This window comes from Mustela nivalis (assembly GCF_964662115.1).
Source record: "Mustela nivalis genome assembly, chromosome: 2".
Taxonomy (NCBI): domain Eukaryota; kingdom Metazoa; phylum Chordata; class Mammalia; order Carnivora; family Mustelidae; genus Mustela; species Mustela nivalis.
In genome coordinates this window covers 131,396,441-131,405,293 of record NC_139021.1, presented here as the reverse complement: position 1 = coordinate 131,405,293, position 8,853 = coordinate 131,396,441, and the positions used below count along the sequence as shown (strand labels likewise).

The following is an 8,853-nucleotide window of genomic DNA, read 5'->3' as shown; positions in this document are numbered from 1 at the left end:
TTTTTTTTTTTTTCCCAAATCATTGAGCATATTTGTACGAGTAATTTTAGTATCCTTGAATATTAATTCCAAGATCACTGTCATTTCTGAATATATTTCCATTAATTTATTTTTCTCCTTGTTTCCTGCTTCTTTGGTCTTCTAGTCATTCCTGATTGGATGCAATGTAAATTTAGGTTATTGACTGCTGGATTTGGTTGGTAGTCCATTAAAGAGGGCAGGACTTTGTTCTGCATGCCATTAAAAGACCAGTATGATCTTTCAGATGTTTGTTTTAAAGCTTTTTAAAGGTAAAACTAGAGTAGCCTTTATTCTAGAGCTAGTTTAGTCGTATTATTGAAATATGACCCTTCTGGTATCTCTGAGGGCTTCCCTCATTTGTCTCCCCTCAATCAAAGATAACAATCCTGAGTTGCCTGATTTCTACTGTCTAAAAGTTGTTGTATCATACATTTTGTCCAGTTTTCTAGGTAATTCCATGCCTGTTACTCCCTTATGATTGATAAAAGTCTAAAAAGAAACATTTAGAAGTGAAGAACTGTTTTGTCATTAATAGTTCCAATACGAGAGTGAGCAACAGGGGTGCCTGAGAGGCTCTGTCCATTAAGCATCTGCCTTTGGCTCAGGTCATGATCCCAGGGTCCCAGGAATGGAGCCCCACATCAGGCTCCCTCCTGGACAGGGAGTCTGCTTCTCCTTTTGTCTGCTGCTCCTGTGCTTGTGCTCTCTCTCTCTCTCTCACTCTCGTTCTATCTCAAATAAATAAAAATAAAACAAACAAACAAACAAAAGGTGAGCAACAATGAGGACCTGGACCATTTTAGAGATGCTCTGAGGGATGTCCTATTTGAACATCTAGCTGTCAGGATGTGTGATGCAATGGACAGAATTATGTATCAGGGATATAGTTCTGCCCCCACCCTGTAGTGGCATTTTGCTTTGGTCTGCCCCACATCATTCCCCTCCTCCTAGTCATAACATTTTCTTTCCTTCAGAGAACTGCTCCTCCCCTATTCTATATGGTTCCACTTGGGCTGCCAATTATAGTGCCCTGCTCTCCAGGCAACAGTGATCAGTGACCCATGCCCAGCCAATCAGAGTTCTTAATTGCCCTGCCGCAGTCATTGGTTTAGGGATGACTACATGATCCAAGTTGGGTCAATCACATCCCTTCCCTAAGAGTTTTACATGGATGCTAAGAGAAAGAGTTTTCCCTGAGTCATTGCCAGTCTGGATTGATACAAGCCTATGGTTTCCTGTGGACACATCCTCCTCTTTGTTCCATCTTTCCGTAGAAGAGATCAAGGCAGAAGGCCTGAAGCAAAGAGCAGAGGGAGTCCTCTCTCAACATGAGTGATGTCTGTACAGTCCCAGAGGCTAGCTGCATCTCTGCATTTTCTGTTTATATGAACCAATAAATTCTCTATTCTACTGGTTTGACTTATTTTCTGTCACATTCAACCAAAAAAAAAAAATCTGTTTACATCCTATTTGAGGTCTTGGTCCAGTGTTTTCAAAGAGCATAGTGTATCCTCTAAGGGGTATACAAGATGATCCACTGGTTCATGGGAAGAAAATATAAGATCTATCTATCAGTAGGCATTTTCCAGATGGAAAAGAGGATATCGGCATGGCAGAATAGCATGTGGGACAGCATGGGCACTGGATTCCACCCTCCATGAAGGCTGGGCCAGGATCTGTTTCATGTTTATGTCTCCTAACACTGTGCACAGAGTCTGACTCACAGGTGACATCAAAACAATATTTGCTGACCTTCCCATGATACCCAGAGAGGGGTCCACACAACATTGTTCTGGGTTCCTGTTATAACTTAAAGAGAAATTTCACAAGGTCCATAGGCCTCAATGTCAGGCAAATGAAGGATGTCCTCAAATTTCTTGCAACAAGAACCCACTTGGGTGGCACTAATCTTGACTCCCAAATGGAACAGTACATCTGCAGAAGGAAAACTGATGGCATCTATATAAAAAATCTGAAGACAACCTGGGAGAAGCTTCTGCTGGCAGCTCACACCATTGTTGCCATTAAAAACTCGGGTGTTGTTGTGAGTACCATATCCTCCAGGAATACCAGCCTGTGGGCTGTGCTGACGTATGCAGCTACCCCCAGAGCTATGCCTACTGAGGCACGCTTCACCTCTGGAACCTTCACCAACCAGATCCAGGCAACCTCCCCGTGTCTTCTGGGGGTGACTGACTCCAGGGCCGACCACTGGCCTCTCACAGAGGTATCTTATGTTATAACCCACGTACCATCGCCCTGTGGAACAGACTCTCCCCTATGCTATGTGGACATTGCTATGCCTTGCAACAAGTAAGCTCACCCAGTGGGTCTGATGTAGTGGATGTCAGCTGAGAAGTTCTGCGCATGCATGGCACCGTCTACCGTGAACACTCATGAGAGGTCATGCCTGATCTCTACTTCTACGCAGAGCCTGAAAAGACTGAAGAGGAGGAGCAGACCAGACTGCTGCTGAAAAGGCAGTGACCCAGGAGAATTTCAGGGTAAATGGACTGCCCCATCTCCTGAATTTACTCCTACCTAGCCCAGGGTCTCAGACTGGTCTGAAGGCATGCAGGTGCCCAGCGCACCCGTCCACTCTGAGGAAGACTGGAGCGCTCAGCCGGCCACTGACGATGGCTCTGCAGCTCCCACTGCTCAGGACACTAAAAAGGTAGAAACAACAGAGTGATCTTAAACTGTTCTATGGACTCTTAAACAGAAAAGAGAAATAAGGCTGATGGGAAATACAGGTTCTAAAAGTAATGAGAACAAATGAACGAAGAAATGAATATTTGCTGGGTAAATGAATGAATAAATGTGCAAAGATGAGTGATGTTTAAACAAGGGCTTGTGCAGAGGTAGGGGGGGTATAGAAGCAAGTGGGCATGGCAGGGAAAGAGCAAGTGATGTGAGTTTCCATGAGGGACGGCATGGAAATCTTCAGTAGGGAGATTTTTTTTTTTTCCTGGCAAGGCAGGGACACAATTCATTAGGGTAGCCTCATTGAGGACAGGAGCTGCAAAGATTGAAGGAGGGGAGGGAATTCAGCTAAAGCAAAATTCCTGAGTCAGAAGCATGCCTGACCCATCTGTAGAACAGCATAGAGGCTGGCTAAACTCAGATCATGCGTAGGATGCCATAGAGACAAGAGGAAGATGACTGGATCCTATGGGGTGTGTAGCCTTTCTAAGGACTTGAGATTTACACTGAGGGAGGTGGGGCATTGTTCCAGGGTTTCAAGCAGAGCTGTGGTTAGGTTTGCCTTTGGAAAGTGTCCTCTGGCCACTGCACAGAGAATAGGCTGAAGGAGAGGCAAGGTGGAAGCAGAGTCCTGTTAGGGGGCCGTTGGTGGTGACTGAGGGGAGAGAGGACAGTAGCTTGAACCAGGTGCTCAGCAGAAGGATCTGTTGTGACCACAGAGGCAACTAGAGTCCCTGGTGATGACAGAGTGTGAGAGAAAGAAGGGTCAGCCATGACCGACCTTAGGGATTTTGGCCAGAGCAATGGGAATGAAGCAGTAATCACCAGCTGAGGTGGGGAGGGGAAAGGAAAACTGGTGTTACGGGCATCCAGAAGCTCTTCCAGCCCAGTCTCTGCTTTGGCAGCTGTTTGGGACCACAGGGCTGGTGCTGGGATCCTCACTGGCACTGCCACCATCCCCTTGTGTTCACATCACCCACCTAATGTCCGTGCCCTTGAATCATTAATGTGATATTACCTTGTCCTAGAGGAGCTTGAGTCTTCTCAGAGAACCTTCTTGGAAGGATCTTGGAGAATCTTCCTTAGGAAGCGGTGGGCTCAGCTTTTGCTAGAAAGACAGGTCCACCTTGTTCTGGTGGTCAGGAACCCAAAATGTATTGGCGGGACTGTGTTCCTTATGGAACCTGTAGGGGTTTCCTTGGTTCTTCCAGCTTCTAGAGGCCATCCCCATTCCTTGGTCCGTGGCCCCCACACCAGTCTCCCCAAAGGACTGCTTCTGGGACCACCTTCTCTCTAGTAGGGAGATTTCTATAGTAAAACTTGGGGTAGAGGGCTCTCTTTGCAGGAGAACGACCAAGCAGTGACACTTGTTAGGGACCCCCCTCAGTCAGGTGTGAAACAATGTACATGTCAGGGATGGGGAGCTGACAACAGAGAGATTTAAGAGGAAGACCCACCCCAGCAACTGGGTTTTGGGATAGTATGACAATGGGCTGTGGGTAGGTCTGGGTCAGAGAGGGGGATCAGAGGTGTCAGGGCAGAAGTGGGTCAATGAAGACCCAGGAGTTTCCATTTGGGGATCCTGGGACAGAAAGTTTCATGGTGAGAAGACAGTTTGGAGGGAACATGACTTCCATCGATGGTCTCTGGTGTTTTTGAGTTGAGGCATCCAGGGTGATGTGTCCTAGAGGTCATGGCTTATCAGGGATGGAAGTAAGTTTGGAAGTTGTCAGGGAAGAAATAATATTAAAACAATGAGACTGAAAAACAACAACAACAACGTGACTAGTTATAGATGAGGAGCCTAAGGAATGAACCTGAGGCACATTCAATGCATGGGACCAACACTGTGAGATTACATCACTCCAGAAGGCACCTGCTGTCTAGAGACATATTCAGTACACATATTCAATACACGCAGAAACATATTCAATACACAAACACACACGCAGATGTATACACATGCACATAAACAGCCCTGACAGCAGGTACCTGGGCAGAGCCCATGGTGTGCTCAGAACAGTAGGAGGAAACCAAGGAGATGGTGGTGTCCGGAGCCAAGAAAGACTGGGTGTAGAAAGGCAAGGCTTTCAGCTGGGTGGAACACCACAAAGAAGAATAGGGACTGGAAATGGGTCGATGGCAAGGAAATACGGGGCGGCTCCGTCCCGACTGGCTGGTGTTCTTGAGCCGGTCATCAGCCTCAACTACCTCCTAGAGCAGGGAAGGGTAACTAGCTGGGCCCCCGAAGCGCCTGGCACGTGCTGAGTGAAATGTCTGGGAAACGCTGGCTCCTGTCTTACTGATTATGATTATTCCCTTTTCACCTTCTCTAAGTCTCCTTGCCTGCTCTAGCCTGTGCAGACGACTCCCCACCTTCTTTGGACCGCCCTCTCTGCCTCCTTCCTCAAGCATCAGACCAACTGGAGAGCCCCTGAAGCTTTGGGGGTGTTCCTGGGTCTATCTTTCGAACCTGTATCACCCAAATCTCCGCTGGCCCACCATTCTGAAGGTACAGATGGCCTGGAAGAACAGGAGGGGAGCAGAAGTCCTCAAAGCCCAGAGGGGTCCCTGATTGGTCCGTGGTTGGTGGGCAGGGCTTATTCTGAGCCACACCCCTAGTATGCACTGCCCTTCCCCTAACCTTCCCAGTTTGCCCAGATTTGGGGGAGGGGGTTGGGAATGGTGATGGGTTGTCCCACCCTTCTGTTGTGAACTTTTCTGGGGTCAAAGCTCTCCACAATGCCTCCATAAGTTAGAAGGGAGCAGTGTTTCCCGTTTGGAGAGGGCATGGGCAAGGACACCTCTAAAATTCTGAATCCCCCACACCTCCAGGTCCCTGTGCCTCAGGGAGACTCCTATCCACCTGTTCTGGAGAAGAGAGCTTAGTTAGCTCCCTCCCCATCCCCTCAATGAGCTTTGGGCTTCCAGCTCCAAAGCCCTTGGCCGTTCCACTAACTAGCTGAGGTTTAAAAACATTGGGGTGTTTGAATTACATTTGTTATTAGAATTAACTTCTACTTTCTCTCTTTGCAGTTAGGATATAAACTCTTCCACTTAAACACTAAGCTTCAGTAATACACTTTAAATAAGATTAAAGAGGGGCACCTGGGTGGCGCAGTTGGTTAAGTGTCCAACTCTTGATTTCGGTGAAGGTCATGATCTCAGGGTAGGGAGATGGAGTCCCGAGCTCAGCATGGAGCATGCTTAAGATTCTCTTTTCCCTCAGGGCCTGGCTCTCTCCCTCTCCCTCTCTCTCTCTATAATAAATAAATAAGTAAAATCTTTAAAAAAATAAATAGTTTTAAAGAAAGAGGATTAATAGCTTAGATGGATTCGATGAAGACCAAAAGTGTGCAGTGGGCACCAGATAACTCAAGTCTGGAAGACCCTGGTGTGATGGGCAGAGAGTGGGGTTCGGAGAGGCTGGAGTTTGCCTGGAAGGAGCTGGGGCATCTCTGGGACCAGTCCTGCAGCTCCGAGGTGGAGGCCTGGCTGCCCAGAGACTCTCGGGACCTGGAGCTTCCCAGGCAGAGCCTCTGGCCGGCTGGAATGAATTAAAAACCCCCAATTCCACTCTCCTGCCTGCTTGCCTATCCCACAGGTTTCTTAGGGCTGAGGGCTTTGTTTCTTCCTGGCTTAGATGGGAGCCTCCCTACAAACACACACACACACACACACACACACACACACACACACACACACACACACACAGGCTCTCCTGCCTCTCCGGAGATATCCCCCTCCCCTTCTCTCCCTAGGCTGGGAGGCCCCTTCGGGAGCCCCTTTGTAAGGTAATTGGATTTCTCCCCTTGTTAGTTTGCAATGAAAATGTCATCTATTCGGGGCCACCGCCAGGGAGGGGCCGGGCCCCATTCAGCAAGGCTGGAGGAGCTGTGAAGCTGTCCGGCCTCCCTGCCTCCCTGTCTGGCAGCTGGCTGCTTCCCCTCCCCCCTGCGCCCCCACCCCTCTCCGTGTGCCTAGCCTCTCCCGCCAGGGCTTGGGGGGCTAGAGTCTGAGGTCCCCGAGGTCACCACCACCCACAGCCCGCAGGCGGGTATTGGAAATACTTGATTTTCGGAGTATCCCCCACCCCAGAGTGTGGGTACTTGGAAGGGGCGGGACCGAGGGGAGGGGCTAGGCTTCCCAGAGGGAGAAAATGCGCTAAGTTCTAAGAAGTTAGGGCATCTGTCAGGCAGACGGGGAAACGGCACTGGGCAGGTGTTGGGGCAGAAGGGAGGACACTATGACTACCCTTGGCAGTTTTCGACAGTCCAGAATCCACGTGGGAGCTATGTTTCCTTGGCCGGACACACGGTGGACACGGTGCTCACTCCTCACCCTCAGCGCTCCTGGCTGGAAACATAGCAGGAGAAAAGGGCTCAGGATGTATCCAGACATCCACCAGTCCTTCCCCAAGATCTCACCGTTTGGTGTGATCATGCTGGGACTATTGCCAGAGCTTCCTGTGGTGGGCAGGATGGTGGTGACTGCCCAAAATTCATATGTTGAAGTCCTAATCCAAGTACCCCAAAATATGTCCTAATTTGGAAATGGGGTCACTGTAGATGTAATTAGCAAAGACGAGGTCATACGGGAGCAGGGTGGGCCCCTAATGCAGCATGACTAGTGTCGCTATAAACAGGACAAGCACGGACATGAGAGTTCCTGCCACCGGCCAGCAGCTACTAGCAGGGAGAGGGGCTGGGAACACATCCTCCCCTCATGCCTGCGGAAGGAGCCTGGCCCGCCCATGCCTGGATCTCAGACCTCTAGCCTCCGGAACTGTGAGACATCAGTCACGCTAAGGCACCCTGTGTTTGGTGTTTTATCACGTCAGCCTGGCAAACTGCTATGCTCCCTAACTGGCTCCTTGCTGGCCTTGGTCCATCTCCTCGAAGCTGCTGGAGGGGTAGACAGTAGAGACCTGACCTGTCATCCTCCTGCTTCAAAAGTCATCAGTGTTTCCCACCAACTTCAAAGGCAGATTCCAAGGTCTGATCTAGCCCCGCTTTATACTGGGACACTGTCGCTTCTTTCTTACACCCTAGTCCTCTGCCACGTGCGAAGTCTGAATGTGCCCTGGTGTTTCTCACTGTTTGCAGTGCTGGAATGTTTCTCCCTTGCCCATCCCACTCGTTCCCTTGGAAGATGCCTGCTCCGTAGTCTAGTGAAACTTTCCAAGACTTCCTTTTCTGGGCAATGACCTTGGTTGGAAGTTACCTGGAGTCAGAATGCCTCATTGCAAATCCCAGCTCTGATGCTTGCTAACTGTGGCTTGGGCAATTTATTTTCCCTCTTCGTCACAGTCTCTTCATCTGTAGAGGGGGACTAATAATAGCTATTATCTTAAAGGGATGACTGGAGGATCGAATGAGTTGTTGGTAGCTGGTCTCCCAAGATAACTGCCAATGAAAGCTGGTTCTAGGTAGTCTCCTCCAACATTGAACCCGAGCTGGCCTGGGACTAACAGAACATGGAAAGAATGTTTCTATGTCAGTTCTGAGCCTCGTCTTCAAGATGACTAGCAGCTCGTGCTCCTTCCCTCTTGGATGGCGTGGCCTTGAGTTGCCACAGAAGAGGTCTAGCTCTCCTGTTGAAAGGGGAGCCACCAGAACAGGTCATTGAGTAGGAGGCCTGAGACTACACGGAGAAGGAGCAAGGACCAGCCAGGCCGACATTCGAGAATTGCAGTCGAGCCTCCAAATGACCTCAGGCCCAGCTGTTACTTGATTGCACCTGCATGAGACACTCCATGGAAGACACGCAGAAGAACTGTCCAGCTGAACCCAGGCATCCCATGGAACTCTGAGGGATAATTAAGCCACTATATTTTCAGATGGTTTGTGACACAGCAGAAAATAACCAAAGCGGAGTTAAGCAGGTAATAGGCTTGGAACTCTGTCTGGCTCACAGTAAGTGCTGAAGGAGTTGGCTCATTGCCACTTGCCCTAGAATCCATAAGGCTCTTAGAGACAGGGCAAGAGGCCAAAGGAGGAGAAAGGCACAATCAGGACAGGCCCCCTGGGGAAGGCAATTCTTGATATGGGTTTGGTTGGAGAGCTGATGCCTGGCTTGCTGCTAGAGGCAAACAAACCAGTTGGAGTTCCCTTCTTCCAAAATGGTGTG

The 8,853-nt window shown here is 49.4% G+C and overlaps 1 pseudogene across 1 annotated transcript; it reads left to right on the top strand.

The window, feature by feature from the left end:
* The first annotated feature begins 1,876 nt into the window (after positions 1-1,876).
* LOC309859353 (small ribosomal subunit protein uS2 pseudogene) lies at positions 1,877-2,713 on the top strand (annotated as a pseudogene). The gene has a single exon. The product of its transcript is annotated as a small ribosomal subunit protein uS2 pseudogene (transcript).
* Positions 2,714-8,853: the final 6,140 nt, after the last annotated feature.